General features: G+C 40.6%; 1 long non-coding RNA gene across 1 annotated transcript; it reads right to left on the bottom strand.

Annotated features, from left to right (window-relative positions):
- Positions 1-12,376: 12,376 nt before the first annotated feature.
- On the bottom strand, positions 12,377-15,747 carry LOC145431948 (uncharacterized). Its single transcript, XR_013912281.1, has 2 exons — positions 15,604-15,747; positions 12,377-15,206 (listed from the first exon to the last, which is right to left on the bottom strand). It is a non-coding gene; the product is annotated as an uncharacterized LOC145431948 (long non-coding RNA).
- Between the last annotated feature and the right edge of the window lie 711 nt (positions 15,748-16,458).

Below are 16,458 nucleotides of genomic sequence, written 5' to 3'. Positions count from 1 at the left end.
AAACCATTGACCGCCTTACATATCACCGCCTTTACCCAGGGGATTCCATACCCTGCATTTACGGACTTCCTAAAATCCACAAGGAAGCTGTCCCACTCAGACCCATATTCAGTAGCATAAACTCAGCCACTTATAACATTGCAAAACACCTTGCCACCATCCTTGCTCCTCTCGTGGGGAACACCCCACACCACATCAAGAACTTCACTGACAAGGTCCAGAAACTTACCCTGGATCCAAATGAAACCATGGTGTCCTTTGTAGTCTCTCTCTTCACTTGCATACCCACCACGGAGGCCGTGGAGACTGTCAGAAAACGACTACAAGAAGACAGCTCCTTGGAAGACGGGACCAACTTCACACCCGATCAGATTTGCACACTGTTAGACCTCTGCCTTAACACAACATACTTCAAATACAACGAAGGCTTCTACAGACAAAAACATGGCTGTGCCATGGGCTCCCCCGTGTCACCTATTGTAGCCAACCTTTACATGGAGGAAGTGGAAAGGAAGGCCACCTTTTCTTCTCTGCTTGACAAGCAGTGATAAGATAAGTATCGCATGTCATTGGATCATTAGAAATGATCTCAGGTCATGGCGTTTGTTTCTCAATCATATGAATATGGCCATGCTTCAGAGCAGGGTTGTTATGAAGAGACGTTCTTGACAAGAAAGAAAAATGTAACACAACAATTTCACCTAGTACTTGGAATTTAGAATCATTTGAAATTGCCATGAGAAAACTGTTGTATGCAGCATATCATCATGTTCACATTTTCCATGCCAGTGTTTAAACCTCCAACTGTACCTCTACTGGAAATGTTTTGTTACAGCTCTGGAAGTTTTCAGAGTCCCCTATAAATACATCATAAAACAACCTCATATGTTTTTGTGGGTTTTCTTTTTCATTTTCTGCAAGTTTTCAGAGTATATTAAGCAAAACTAACTAAATGTGGATTTTTTTTTTAAATAATTGAGGCAATGATCAATTATTTAAATATTTGATTTACCACTTTGTGAAGCAGTAAATGCAACTAAACATTTATATTGACCAGTCCTAGTCACCAGCCTAGAGGAACACATTCGATTCTGCCATGCTGGTGTTTTCCTGACATGGGCAGCTCGTCCAGAACCCTTCAGGTCATGGTTTTGACCAGAACATTTCAAAGCACTGACTTTTAGTTTTCTTTGCTCCAAGAGGATGTTGTCTTATTGTATGGCCCACTTTCTATCTTGAATTTCCTCCCTTTGTACACAGTCTAGCTTTGCCGTTCCCACGTGATGGCTATCAAGTATCTTGGTCCTGTGCCCAAGATGGCACCAATGTGTTTGGCTTGCCATCTAGCCCTGATCCTGTTGTGTTTGTTTGTGCTATTTAGGCTATTTTTTGTGTGCTAGAGTTTACTCTCTTTTAGTGTACACTCGCAAAACCTGTGTCTGTGCCTACACAAAAATATGGGATCTTGTTTTAACTCGCGGTTTACCGGTCTTTAACTTAGAGGTCTGTGATGCTGTATGGCTGGACCATAAGCCTGTCTTGTTTGAGGTTTCCCTTCCTTGTACTAAAGTTAATCCTCCTGGGTTAGGGTTAGGGTTAGGGTTAGAGCGGTCAGAGCGGTGGTATTTTTAACCCATCCACTGCTGGTCAGTTCTCTGTTGTTTTTAATCAGAACAGCAGCCTTCCTGATTCTATATGTAATGATCCAGAAGAGCTCAGCTCATGGTTTTACTCAGTCTGTATATGTACAGCAGTTTGTGAACCCTGGTTTTACGTTAAAGTGCTTTATAAATAAAGCTGTTATGGTATGGTAATAAATCTTATTTGTTCATGGTTTGTTCATAATTCATTTTCTGCTATTAAAATCAGAATATGTATGAATATCAATAGTACAACTTTTCTACATGACTGTCATTCTATTTGTTAAAATTACTCCTACAGGCTTAAATGCTTAGCCTACAGATATAATACTCAAATACATACAGATGTACCTCATACTTGGTCATTTTCCTTAAAAAACTTTGAAGTCTAATACTTTTGTTACATTGTTACATATTACTTTTTTAGGTCATGTTAATTTGTGAATTCTAAAAGAAAAAAACAACAACAACAGCTTTTCCAAGCAACTACAATGCCCCACGTGACACTGTAAACATGAAGGTTTTCTGTCCTAAAACAAGGTTACACTGCCATCGAGTGGTAAGGTTTGGACACACGTTCTCATATAATGTTTTTTCTTTATTTTCACTGCTTTCTGCACTGTAGATACATACTGATGACATCAATTATATGAATTATACCAAAGAAAAAATTGATAAATAAATATAAATATGTTTTATATTTTAGATTCCTCAAAGTAGATACCCTTTGCTTTTTTGGCATTGCTGCAAACCCTTGGCTTTCTCTCAATGAGCTTTATGATGTAGTCACCTGAAATGGTTTCAACTTTACAGCTCAGCCTTGTCAGGGTTCATTTGTGGAATTTCTTGTCTTCTTAATGGGTTTGGGACCATCAATTGTGTTTTGCAGAAGTCAGGTTGGTACACAGCTGACAGCCCTATTTGACAACTGTTAGAATTCATATTATGGTAAGAACCAATCAGCTAAGTAACGAGAAACAACAGTCCATCATTACTTTAAGAACTGAAGGTCAGTCAGTCCAGAAAATTGCTAAAACTTTGAATGTGTCCCCAAGTGCAGTCCTAAGATTCATTCAGCACTATGACGAAACTGGCTCACAATGAGGACCACCCGAGGAAAGGAACACCAGGAATCACCTCTGCTGCTGAGGATAAATTCATCAGAGTCACCAGCATCAGATATCACAAGTTAGCAGTGCCCAGATAAATGCCACACAGAGTTCTAGTAGCAGACACATCTCTATATCAACTGATCAGAGGAGACTGTGTGAATCAGGCCTTTATGGTCAGCTGCTAGGAAACCACTACTAAGGAAAAGCAACAAGCAGAAGATATTTATTTGAACCAAAACACTCAAGAAATGGACATTAGACCAGTGGAAATGTGCACTTTGGTCTGATCAGTCCAAATTTGAGATCTTTAGTTCCACCCGCCATGTCTTTGTGGGATGCAGAAAAGGTGAATGGATGGTCTACATGCATGGCTCCCACAGTGAAGCATCGAGGAGGAGGTGTGATGATTTGTGGGGGTGCTTTGCTGGTAATACTCTTGGGGACTGTGCTGAACAAAAGAATGCGTAAATGCTGGTAGTTTGACTGCAAAAAAAATATTTTCCTTATTCTTCAGAGTGGAAAATAGGCCCGAGTCAAGCACGTCATTGTCTTGCCATGCCTTTTGTCATTGTTGCATGTCATGACAGCTCCTACTGAGAATTCTCAGTACAAAACTAGGTTAAGCCGCATCACCATAAGTGCACATGATGTTGATATGAAGCATTATTTTATTGGATCATTAATAATTATTAATAAAAGCTTATTTTATCCCTTTAATAATTTTATTTAGCAAATAAACCATTATTTACTAAATGTTATACAAATTTGTTGTTATTGTAAAATGTAAATAAAATAATGTTTTTAGTGGTTCAAATTTCTGGACTGCAGTTAGGTCAGGTTAAGATGCACACAAATGTTGCTGTACTAAGTTAGATGATAACAAGTACAACCAGTTAAATTTATCAAATTTACAAAGAATAAAGCTGTAATGTTAATTAAAAAGTAAAAAGTAAAACATTTTGTCAGTGGATAATAATAATTTCTTTTGAACATCATTTTGAATGCACAGAAAATAGGCAGAGATTATTGGAACTGAATGTGTGCGGACAAAATAAAATGGCAGCAAATAAAAACAAAACTTATTTCAATGCTTGCAATGATGGTAGTTCACCATATCAACATTACCTCTAATTTCTATTATTCAAAATTATACCAAAAGCCAGAATAAGGCCTTGCCTATTAGATCTATTCTGTGTTAAGCAATAAAGTCGGTCGCCTCTTTGTATGTTTGCAGATGGGTTCTTTCAGTTCTAGAACAATGCCTATCTTTGCTCTAACAAAGGGAAATAATTTTATCTGAGTGTTTCAACAGTGTTTTTCTGGGTAATGACAATCATCCACCACATCAGAGATGTTTGTGCAAATTACCAGCATTAACACTTACCATTATCCCCCTTTCCAGGAACCCACATATGGACATGAGCCTTTATTTATCTCTGATGCACATCTCTCATTCCTTTCACATTTTTACAGCCAGTGGTCTGTCCTTGTATTCTGTTTGTTTTCGGGGAGTGGGGTCAAGCATAGGCACTTGCACCTATGTTAAACTCTATTAACATGTGGGATAGTCTAAATCATGTGGCTCTAAAGCAGACAGACATACAGCCTCGCCTCTGTCAGTGCGCCCCAGGGCAGCTGTGCCTACAATGTAGCTGCCATCGCCAGTGTGTGAATGTGTGTGTGAATGGGTGAATGACTGAATGTAGTGTGAAGCGCTTTGGGGTCCTTAGGGACTAGAAAAGCACTATACAAATGCAGGCCATTTACCATACAATGCCTTAACTAAAAGGGAAGAAAAACAACAAAAAAAGCAAAAAACAAAACAAGTGAAAATGAGGATGTTGCTTCAAAGAATGTGGAACAGCTTGGTTTCAAAACAAGATAAAATTATTTCCTTTAGGTGTCAGAAAGTTGAACAGACCACTGTCACACGCATCATTGGTTTTTGTTATTATACGGTGTCATGGCAGCTGCTACTGTGAATACTATACCATTATGTCTCTGAAGGTTCTCAGTCATCCAGGTCATCGTAGTCAAAGAAGCTTGCAAAGAAAAGCGTCTGGACTTCTTTAAGTTACTTGAAGATGTTTCACCTCTCATCCGAGAAGCTTCTTCAGTTCTAAGGTCAAATGGTATTTGACCTTAGAACTGAAGAAGCTTCTCGGATGAGAGGTGAAACGTCTTCAAGCTATACCATTATATTAGTCTTCTTAATCCAGCAGGAAACACTTGTAAAGACAAAACAAAAGATCTGATTAAAAACAATCAAAGGATTTTTATTTGTATTTGGGAAAATTCACAGTCACATATAAGTTCATTTTTTATGATCTATGTATACTTTACTTCTAAGCACATGTTTGAGTCCTGATTCCAAATGTTTAGAACCACATTTGGGTCCTCGATAATGTAACAAAGCAAAAGGCTTGAGGCATACAGACTGAAAAAAAGGGATTGGCCAGCTCTTGGATTTATGTAAGCATCTTACAGGCATAAAGAATAGAAAAGCACCCTTTACGTTGTAGTTTCCAATATTTCTGGTTTATCATTGCATTTCTGCACAGAGATTGTGTCACAGTACATTAGTCAGCAGGACATTTATAGGCACAGACTTGTATCTTTTTTACAAGTTCTTGAAGAAAAAAAAGCCTTGTTATTAACCGTGTTATTTGTTGAATCTAAAAAGTGTTAGAATACTGCTTGAATTTTTCTGTTTTTCTGTTTTTGCCAACAGCCAGTTGTGGTTTAGATTCTTGCCAGTAATAGATTAGTCAGAATCTGGCAGTAAAAAAATTGTGTTTGATTGTCTTTTAGACACATTTCAATTTTACAAAGCAGAACTGTGATAAAGCAGCCGATTTCTGAATGCTTCCTCACAGAACAACTGTCCAGGCTGAACATGTCCTTACTCAGTGTGTGGCAAATGGTTTTATCCTTTTATCATAACATACAAGGAAACTTCTTGTATTATCTTTGTCAGACTATAATTAACAAGTTATTTTGTGTGCTGATTGCTCTAACGTTTACTGTTTACTTTTTACACCCTGTTAATTTGCCATGCTTGAAGTAGATTACAAATCAGAAAAATGAGCTGGTTTTGTCTATTACTGCTTAAACATTTTTATCATCACATACTGTGTATTTTAAACCAAAAAGTGATCAGGTTTTGTTGTTGTTTTTTTGGTTTTGGTTTTTTTTTTTTTTTTTTTGGGGGGGGGGGGGGGGGATTCCTGACCAAGCATCAGACTGAGAGTCGGGAGCAAGAGTTTGTTGTTGTTGTTGTTGTTGTTGTTGTTGTTGTAGTACAATTGTAATACTGCATCTTCCTTCAGGCCTGGATTTAATGGAGTGTGACATTATGATAGTAAGCAATCCTGGAAAATCCTTGAAATAACGTCCTACTGTCTAAGTTAAATAGTCTTTATCATAGCAGTAACTCATGATCACAATCAACACTTTAAAGTTTAACTTTTAAATACAACAAGCAACTGTGGATTATATTGATAATTAATTTCGTTAACTTCCATTTTTGAATATTGTGACTTCCAGGAGATGTAATATTCTGGAAGCCCTGGATGTAGAACACAAGCGAATAAAATCCACAGTGTCATCTTAGAGTAGAACAGACACTCAGCGTGATCAATAACACATATGCAAAGAGATATGGATTATTAGGTGATCATTAGCTGCCTGGAACAGAAACCTCCAAACAAGTCGAATAGAGCATCACTGGATCTGGATCTGGAAGTTTGTAATGGAGGATATAAGTACATTGTAGTTGCTATGAATCATTTCACCCAACAAGTCAGCAAAAACTGGAGCTGAAAAGATCTTTGTAGACTTTGTATTCAAGTATCATCATCAGGGAAATGAGTTGGCCATTATGGAACAATATCGCAGCATCCAAGCCTGACAGACAAAGCCTTGTTATACAACTGAAAACAGTCAAAGGTGAGAGATTTCATTGATCAGTCCTCTTTTCAAACATTTTTACAAATAAAAGAAAACAGAAGATTTGATGAAGTAGTCGACTGAGATCCATATCCACAGCCAACTCCCACAACAAAATATTTGTTTCACATCAGAGACAGAGGAAAGATAATATAGTACCTTAGGTCATCTATCAATTGCACACGTAATGTTATAGAGTTTTTACTGTTTTATTTGATTATGCTTCAAATGTTATGTTCTGCTTATGTTCACATATTTCACCAGATACAATGTACCAACTCTGCAGAAAGTTCACCCTGTGACATTTACCGCAAGAGATCAGCACAGAAATACACATCCGCAGAAGTTGACTCGCATTATCTTTATTATTCTTAGAAATTGACTTGACACACACACACACACACACACACACACACACACACACACACACACACACACACACACACACACACACACACACACACAGCTTACACACCAGAAAGCATCAGGACCTGCATAACAGGAAATGTGACCATATTTACATATGGTACATCAACAGCAGATCCAGGATATGTACTGTGTCCACCGAAAAACTGTTTAAACACAAACAGTTTCACCCGATTAACAGCAAAGACCTGGAGGACATCTTAGGTCAACTGAACTCCTCCTCCTGCTGTTTAGATGTCCTGCCAACAAGTTTTTTCAAAAAGGTCTCAAAGACTTTGGAGTCAGACCTGATACAGATCGTCAACTTTTCCTTAATGTCAGGTGTGTTTCCAGAACCACTAAAAACTGCTGTAATCAAACCTATACTGAAAAAGGACAATCTTGACAAGACACAAATGAAAAACTACAGGCCGATCTCAAATCTCCCATTTTTAAGTAAGATCATTGAAAAAGCAGTTTCTCAACAGCTCAATTACTTCTTAAAACAGAATAACTGCTACGATGCCTTCCAGTCAGGTTTTAGACAGAACCACAGCACTGAAACCGCTCTGACAAAAGTGTTTAATGACATATGTCTGAACACAGACAGTGGAAAAATGTCAGTCCTAGTTTTACTGGATCTCAGTGCAGCATTTGATACAGTTGACCACAACATATTACTCAAACGACTGGAGAACTGGGCAGGTCTTTCAGGAACTGTACTAAACTGGTTCAAAACATACTTAGAAAACAGGAAATACTTTGTATCAATAGGTAACTTCACATCCGAGCAGACAAGTATCACATGTGGAGTTCCCCAAGGTTCCATCTTGGGACCCCCTCTGTTTAACATTTACATGCTCCCACTGGCACAGATTATAAAGAACAACAAAATAAACTACCACAGCTATGCAGATGACACACAAATATATATCACAATGTCACCAGGAGACCGAGGCCCTGTACAGGCTCTTGGTAAATGCATTGAGGAAATTAATGACTGGTTGTGCCACAATTTTCTCCAACTAAACAAAAACAAAACTGAAGTAATAGTCTTTGGCGCCAAAGAAAAACGATTACAGGTCACCAGAGAACTTCAATCTATACATCTAAAAACCACAAACCAGGCGAGAAATTTGGGTGTAGTGATGGATGCAGACCTAAACTTAGAAAAACACATTAAGACAATAACAAAGTCAGCTTACTATCACCTCAAGAATATATCAAGGATAAAAGATCTGATGTCTCAACAGGACCTGGAAAAACTAGTCCATGCATTCATTTTTAGTAGGCTTGATTACTGTAACAGCATCTTTACAGGTCTACCTAAAAAATCAGTCAGACAACTACAGCTCATTCAGAACTCTGCTGCTCGAGTCCTCACTAAGACCAAAAAAGTGGACCACATCAGTCCAGCTCTGAGGTCCTTACACTGGCTGCCTGTCCGTCAGAGGATAGACTTTAAAGTTCTGATGCTGGCCTATAAAGCTCTGAATGGTTTAGGACCAAAATACATCAATGACCTCCTGACCCAGTATGAACCTTCCAGATCCCTTAGGTCATCTGGATCCGGTCTTTTATCAGTTCCCAGAGTCAGAACCAGACACGGAGAAGCTGCATTCAGCTTTTATGCTCCTTATATCTGGAACAAACTCCCAGAAAGCCTCAGATCAGCTGAAACACTCAGTTTATTTAAATCCAGGTTGAAGACTCACCTATTCTCAGCTGCATTTGAATAAAGCACCAAATCCACACTTTTAAGCTTAAATTTCAAAACTTACACTAACTACTGATCTTATCTATTTCTGATTTTATCTGTTTTGATTTTATATACTGTTTTGTTTGTTTGTTAATTAGTTAAGCTTAAATTTCAAAACTTACATTAACTACTGATTTTATCTACTGTTCTGATTTTATCTGTTTTGATTTTATATACTGTTTTGTTTGTTTGTTTGTTTGTTAAGTGGGTTTAGAGCTCTGGGTAGCTCCCCAGCTGGGTCTAGAGAGTATTTTAAATTCAGGGAATTTAAAATAGAAAGTAGCTCGTCCACAGAAGGACTGGTAGCTCCCCTTACGATAAGGGTTCAGATCGCGCGAACAGGTGTGAAATGTGTGTGTTTAGTTAGTTTGTTTGTTTGCTTGTTTTAATCAATTTTAAATCATGCTTTTTATTTGTTTTTGTTTCTAATGTCTCTGTAAAGCACTTTGAATCACCTTGTTGAATTGTGCTATACAAATAAATTTGCCTTGCCTTGCCTATTGACAGTGTAACCTATAAATAAAGAGCTGCGCCTCACAGGGTGTGTGACGCTCTCTGAGTTCACCCGTGCACGTTAAACTGTTGAAGTGTCTCAGTGTTGTTTATTCACCTGACTGTTTGTTAACTGTATATCTCTGACATTTAATTGGTCCTTCGAAGCCGCTAATGGACTGGTATTAATAGTAATATTACGCTCCATTTCACAGTGGTATCCTTCCTCAAGTCCCGACGTCATGGCAAACCTGCGTTGAAGCCTCTGCAGAGCGCCCTTCCCGGAAGGGATTAAGTCCGGGGACGTGAATTCGGGTCCTGGCCAACGTCTTATACAGGCCCACGGCGGTGGGGCTTGAAGGAGGACGCCCGACCAACCGGCAACAGCGAAGCCAGGTGATTATTCCACACTTGACACATTTCGCGTAAAACGATTGGCTAGGACAGTCTGTCTGGTCTAAGTATATTAAAATAGGAAGTAACCTATTCGCTAACAAAAGTCTATAGAAAGACTGATTTTATCCCACAACTTAGACATTCACATTACTCACACTCTCATTACACATACATATAGGATCTTGGGGGTGGGCACGATACACGGAGTCCAAATTACCATCAGGGTGTACACCTCACCCCTGGCGTCATTGCCCACCTCTCAATTTTGAATACACGTAGACATTGAGGGCTAGCAGGAGGGACTATGCGCTTACCTGCTGCTCTCTGGCAGGTAGCTCCATGCCCTCCTGGGTTTTAATTGCACCTTAGAACACACATGTATCAACACTACAATGAGCGGGTGGAGGGAGGTTTGGAGTCTTCTCTCACCCCCATTCTCTGCGGCCTGCTGGAGCGGGGGGGCTAGGAGGAGGAGTTGGCCGTCCGACTGCGGTCTGGAGTGTGGGGCCTCCCTGCTGCTGCGGAGTCGGGGCGGTCTGCCTCTCCCCACCGCAGGGAAAAGGGTAACACCACCTGGGTCTGGGTGCAGTTCCCCCCTCCAGGGGCAAGGGTACCTAGACCCGGTTCGTAGAGTACGCTTGGGGAGTGTGATCGTGTGTACAGCGTCTCTTTATGTCTGTCTCCACGTTGGTTGAGTGTGGAGTAAGTGCATATGAGAGCATGAGGGTGGGAATGGATGTTTGTATCTGTGTGTGCCTGTATGTCTGTGTCTATATGTCAGGTTGGGTATCAGACGTCACCTCTCTGGGGACATCTCAGGCCCTCCAAGGTTTGGAGGCCTATCTCCATCCACCGCCACTTCCCCTGCCAGTGGCGGACTCCCTCAGGTGTCGGTGCGTTGGTGGTTCTTTGTGTCTGGTGGTGGGCGTCTGGGTACACACCCGAGCCTGGGGCTCGCTCGGGCCACTTCGGAGGTGGGGTGTCCCCGGCCTCTTGGCCTGGGGCTCGGTCACTCAGGCACAGCTGGCTGCCAGCTGTGGCGCAGTTTGAGAAGTTGTGAAGTGCATGAGAGCCGCGGCCACGCGCTCTGTGTTGGTGAGAGAAAGAAAAGGTGGGGGCTGTGAGTGTGTGTGTGACAGGAAGTTTGCATGCCCGTAGAAGGAGGGAGAGGAGTTGTTTCTAGGCAGCATTTAGCTATGATGAAATGTATGCAGGAGTAATTGCTTATATGCTTAAACTTAATTGATTAACCCTTGTGTGGTGTTCATATTTTTGTTACTCAGCCAGTGTTCATGGGTCTGGTGGACCCGCTAGAGTTTTGGCTTTCCAAATTAACACTATCAAACAATTTTATGTTAAATTACTCAACAGATGTTTATTTCATCCCAATTACAAGCCATATGAACAGCAAACATGATTATTTTTTTCCCTTTACCTTTGTTAGATCACATTTATAAATCAATGTGCTTCTCGTTTTTTGGGGGTTTTTTTATAAAATGTTATAAAAAATAAATCAGTTATAATCGAGTGGAGTGAGTGGAAAGACAACACATTTACATGTGAAGCAATATGTTTCACAACTAAATGGGATCAGCTGCTCATCAATGGTGACATTAGGCCCAGGGTTGTAAAACAGGGGGAGGCGGTGCACACACTTATCCCACACTGTCCTGATGGCAGCTAGCTTGTCTCTCTGCCGTCGAGCTGGTCTGTCGTCTCGGTTATCAAAACGGATAATCCTGGAAATTTAGTGGAAGTTTTCCAGAGACATTTATGCACGGAAAGGTTTCTGCATCCCACAGGGATTCTGTGGATTCCCCTTTGGACCTGAAAACTCCTGCAAGGATAAGAACCCCAAAGTAGGCCTTTGGGGTTCTTAGATGAATTTGGTCCATCTCCTTCCACCTATCTCCAAAAACACACCTTCCTTCTAGATTACTGCAATCCAGAATAATTTTCTGGATGGAATCTGGGATGAAAAGCTCAAATGAAGACTTGATGTCCTGCACATGAGTAACTGTCAGCCGTGTTGGCCCTGGATTATCACAGTAACAGCTCTGCAGGGTGGCTCATTTCTTGGGCAAGAAGACCATTCAATTTCACCAGTTATTGACATCCATATTTTTTCACTTGCTGTCTGGTGGGCTTGTTCTGGTCCTGGAGCTGGCTGCAGATGGGGTACTCGTCTTTGTTTTGTTACTAAATGATGCTCAACCTCATCCTCTTCTTCAAAGTCACTGTCAGACTCTGACTTTTCAGAAATGTGAAATATTCTGAAACCTCTTTGTCAACATCATCATCCGAAGCCCTTCTCTCTTCCAAAATCAATTGGATGGCCCTCGCAGCAGATAATCTTTTGCCATCTTGATCAGTTGTGATAAAGAACCACACTGGCAAAGTCTTATTTATAGTATTATGCCCCTAATTTGCAGGTGGGACACGGTATGAGAAAATAAAATTTGGATCCCTCAAGAAAGAGGGTAAAATGTGCGGGAATGTAAGAGCAGACGGTGTTGATAGTTGAATTTTCAACAATGTTGCAACTTTGTGCGGGAGCAGGAGGGGAAGAAAACACTATCAGCAGCACCAGAAAGGAGGAAGACAGAGTGTGGGAACACAGGACCTTCACTTTCAACACTTTTATTAGACCTGGGTCCAGTGGACCCGAACACCTTGTATGTAATGTAAATGCGTGGGGGGAGGTACAGTATGAGGTCATTGAAAATTAGTTCGGATTTATGTTCTTCACAGAAAATAAGCCAAAGCCAATGAATTTCAGGTTGAAAAAATAATTAATTGTTTAATTTTTCTTTTGAAAAAAACTGAAAACGGGTCTCACAGACCCGAACACCATACAAGGGTTAAAGTGGTTGTTTTCTTTTGGAGCTTTTAGTGGAATAGGCGTTTATAATGATTTTCTTGTTAAAAAGGTGACTTTAGATTAGAATAGAGGAACTTGCAGAAGCGACAGTTTGTGTACAGGATCAACAGATGTAGGATTAATTAAAGGAGCAGATCCCGTTGAAGTAAAAACTACCACAACTTATACGCCAGTTAAACCACAATATCCTTTGAGCACAGAAGCAAAAACAGGGATCAGACCAGTGATCGCAGATATGGAAAAGGCAGGCATTTTAGTAAAAACAACTGAAGCAACCTGTAATACTCCGATTTTCCCAGTGAAAAAAGCAAACACGGGGAAATATCGACTAGTACATGACCTTAGAGCAATAAATGACATAACAGAACAAATCCCACCTGTGGTAGCAAATCCACACACCATTTTAAATCAAATGACACCAAAAGAACAGTGGTTCTCTGTAATAGACTTATCCAATGCTTTCTTCTCTGTACCGCTGCACCCTGACTCACAAAAGCTATTTGGATTCTATTTTTTGACAACCAGAAGTATACCTATACAAGGTTGCCTCAGGGGTTCCAGAATAGCCCCACTCTATATGCAGTGGCTCTAAGACAATCCATGTCACTTTGCACGCTTCCTGCCTCAGGGAAGTTCCTTCTGTACGTTGATGATATTTTAATTACAGGCAACACACAGGCAGATTGCAAAGCAAACACACTGACAGTTTTGCAACATCTAGCAGAGCAAGGCCATAAAGTCTCACAGCATAAACTACAGTTGTGGAGCCAAGAAGTGACGTACCTTGGCCACAGACTAACAGGACAAGGCAGACAGTTGTTAGACAGCAGAAAAGTAGCTGTACAGAACGCTCCTAAACCTGTCACAAAACAACAAATGATGAGTTATTTAGGTCTCTGCAATTTTTGCAGATGTTGGATACCTGAATACGCACTGGTGGCCCAACCTTTGCAAAACCTAATCTATGGTAAACACTTGGCACTGAAAGATGAAATAGGATGGACACCAGAGGCAGATAAAGCATTTAACGACTTAAAACTTAATTTTATCTTGCCCTGCAAACAAGCTCAGTTTTAGCATTGCCAGACTATGAAAAACCTTTTTATTTGCATGTTGACGGCGCGGCCGGTTACATGAAAGCCGTCCTAACGCAAGCTTTCGGGGAAAAACAACGCCCACTCGCATCTTACTCCTGTAAGTTAGACTCGGTTGCGTCCGGTATACCAACATGTGTACAAGCTTGTGCCGCTGCAGCAGAGGCAGTTAAAAAATCAGCTGACATTGTTTTAGGACACACACTGATTATTAAAGTTCCACATGCTGTAACCTCCATCTTGTTGCAAGCAAACTTGTCTTATTTAACGCATGCAAGACAGCTCTCATATGTAGGCATTCTGCTCTCACAATCACACATTACAATCGAGCAGTGTGGGCAATTGAACCCTAGCACACTTCTCTCCGCACCGGAAGATGGTGGAATAAAGGTCAAGATATAAACATATATAAACAAGATATAAACATTCACACTGACAGCCAATATGCCTTTGCAGCCGTACATCACTTTGCAAGAAATATGGCAGAATAGAGGCATGGTAACCTCAAATGGCAACCCAGTCCAGCACGGACATCTATTAAAAGAGCTGTTAGATGTCATTACGTTGCCCAGACAACTAGCACTGTGCAAGTGTGCAGCTCACCAGAAAGACGACTCAGAAATCACTAGAGGCAACAATTTCGCGGATAACGCAGCCAAGAACGCAGCACAACAACACCTGCAAGCCCTAATGACTGATGAAGCCTCACATCTAATTCCACTTGATGTGTTAGAAGACGAACAGAAAGCCGCACCACTTGCAGAGCAGAAAAAATGGCTGAAGTGCGGAGCACTCTTGCGCGACGACTAGGTGATCTATTGGTGGAGGAAGGGCTGATTGGGTATACCCCGCCAGCTCTGTTCTAGGATGCCCTCTGGACCCAGTGGAGGTGGTGAGTGACAGGAGAACGGCGGCTAAGCTGTCATCCCTGATGGACAACATCTCCCACCCCATGCAGCAGACTGTGACAGCACTGAGCAGCTCCTTCAGTGGGAGACTGCGGCACCCACGGTGTGGGACGGAGAGATTTCGCAGGTCTTTCCTCCCCACTGCTGTCAGACTCCATAATAAAGACTTTAACTGATCAAGCACACACATCCATACATATGCAATAATACTAAGTGCAATAATCCTTTCTGTCATCGTTGTATTTTTACTCAGTTGTATATAGTATTTGTATTTGTATTCTATTTTTATCTTATTGTATATTTATTTTATTTTATTCTACTGTATATAGTATTTTATTTTATTCTATTCTGTACAGTTGTGTACTGTATTTATTCTTATTGTATTCTAATTTTTGCCTCATAACTTTTGCACTGTCCACTTCCTGCTGTGACAAAACAAATTTCCCACGTGTGGGACTAATAAAGGTTATCTTATCTTATCTTATCTTACTTCGCTGGTAGTCTACTCACCAGAGGCTTCGGTGAACCAGGTCATCCTGAAGAAATCCTGCAGTGGCCATTAACTCACGGACTGACCCAACCCGCCCGGAAGAGAAAGGGAATCACAATTCAACCGGAACCGCCAGAGAGACAATAAAAGAGAATACATCACTCATGTAAAGTATCAACCACAACACAAACAATGTCTGGCACTGAAGCAGACTCAGAGACAAACAGAGACAATCTAAACCACAGAAGACCATGGAGAGTCAGAGCGACTCCCTGCTCGGAAGAATGTAAATTAATGACATGTATTTTTGTTTGTTTCATTTTCATTATTACAGTGTTTTCTAGCGTAGCTTTGATATGTATGAACATAGCGTGCACCGACTATCCATGCAATCCATACTGCCCTAAAAGCTACTCCACAGCCAACGTGTCCCAAAAACTGCACCACACGGAGCGCGAATAAAAACGCCCCAACTCACACAAAACGCTCAGCAGCCGGTCCAAACGGGCCACCCCAAAGCAACGTGGTATGACAATTTAAATTCCTCCGCTGGTGACGTAGGAGTCCAGGTAAACGCCACTAACGCTTCCCTGAAGGCCCTAGGTGAACAATTGTCAGCCACTTCTCTAATGACCCTGTCCAGGGGAAAGATGAAAGTGAAGAGGAGACTCGCATTATCTTTATTATTCTTAGAAATTGACTTGACACACACACACACACACACACACACACACACATACACACACACACACACACACACACACACACACACACACAGCTTACACACCAGAAAGCATCAGGACCTGCATAACAGGAAATTGATCATATTTACATATTGACAGTGTAACCTATAAATAAAGAGCTGTGCCTCACAGGGTGTGTGACGCTCTCTGAGTTCACCCGTGCACGTTAAACTGTTGAAGTGTCTCAGTGTTGTTCACTACTGGAACTTTAACATTATGCACTCCATACTGTACAGTAATGCCACTGTTTTGCACATGTCTCAGCTCTGTATATTTTTTATATATTTTATTTATTGTTTACTTAATTTGTAAAATATGTGTACACACACACACACACACACACACACGTAGAAAAATATTTAGTATACACATCCAGAAATGCATATACTATTATATATTGTACATATATTTATTAGTTTCAGATGTAGCCATTCTTGTATTTTGCTTGTTTACATTATTGTATTTTGCACAACTCTATTGCTTGTGAAGCTCGCACACAAGAATTTCACTCACATGTGCTGTACCAATGTACCTGCACATGTGATGTGACAATAAAAATGAATTTGATTTGATTTATTCACCTGACTGTT

This window comes from Astatotilapia calliptera, chromosome 11, assembly GCF_964374335.1.
Source record: "Astatotilapia calliptera chromosome 11, fAstCal68.1, whole genome shotgun sequence".
NCBI lineage: Eukaryota > Metazoa > Chordata > Actinopteri > Cichliformes > Cichlidae > Astatotilapia > Astatotilapia calliptera.
The sequence above is the reverse complement of the archived record's forward strand: the minus strand, read 5'-3'. Positions and strand labels throughout refer to the sequence as shown.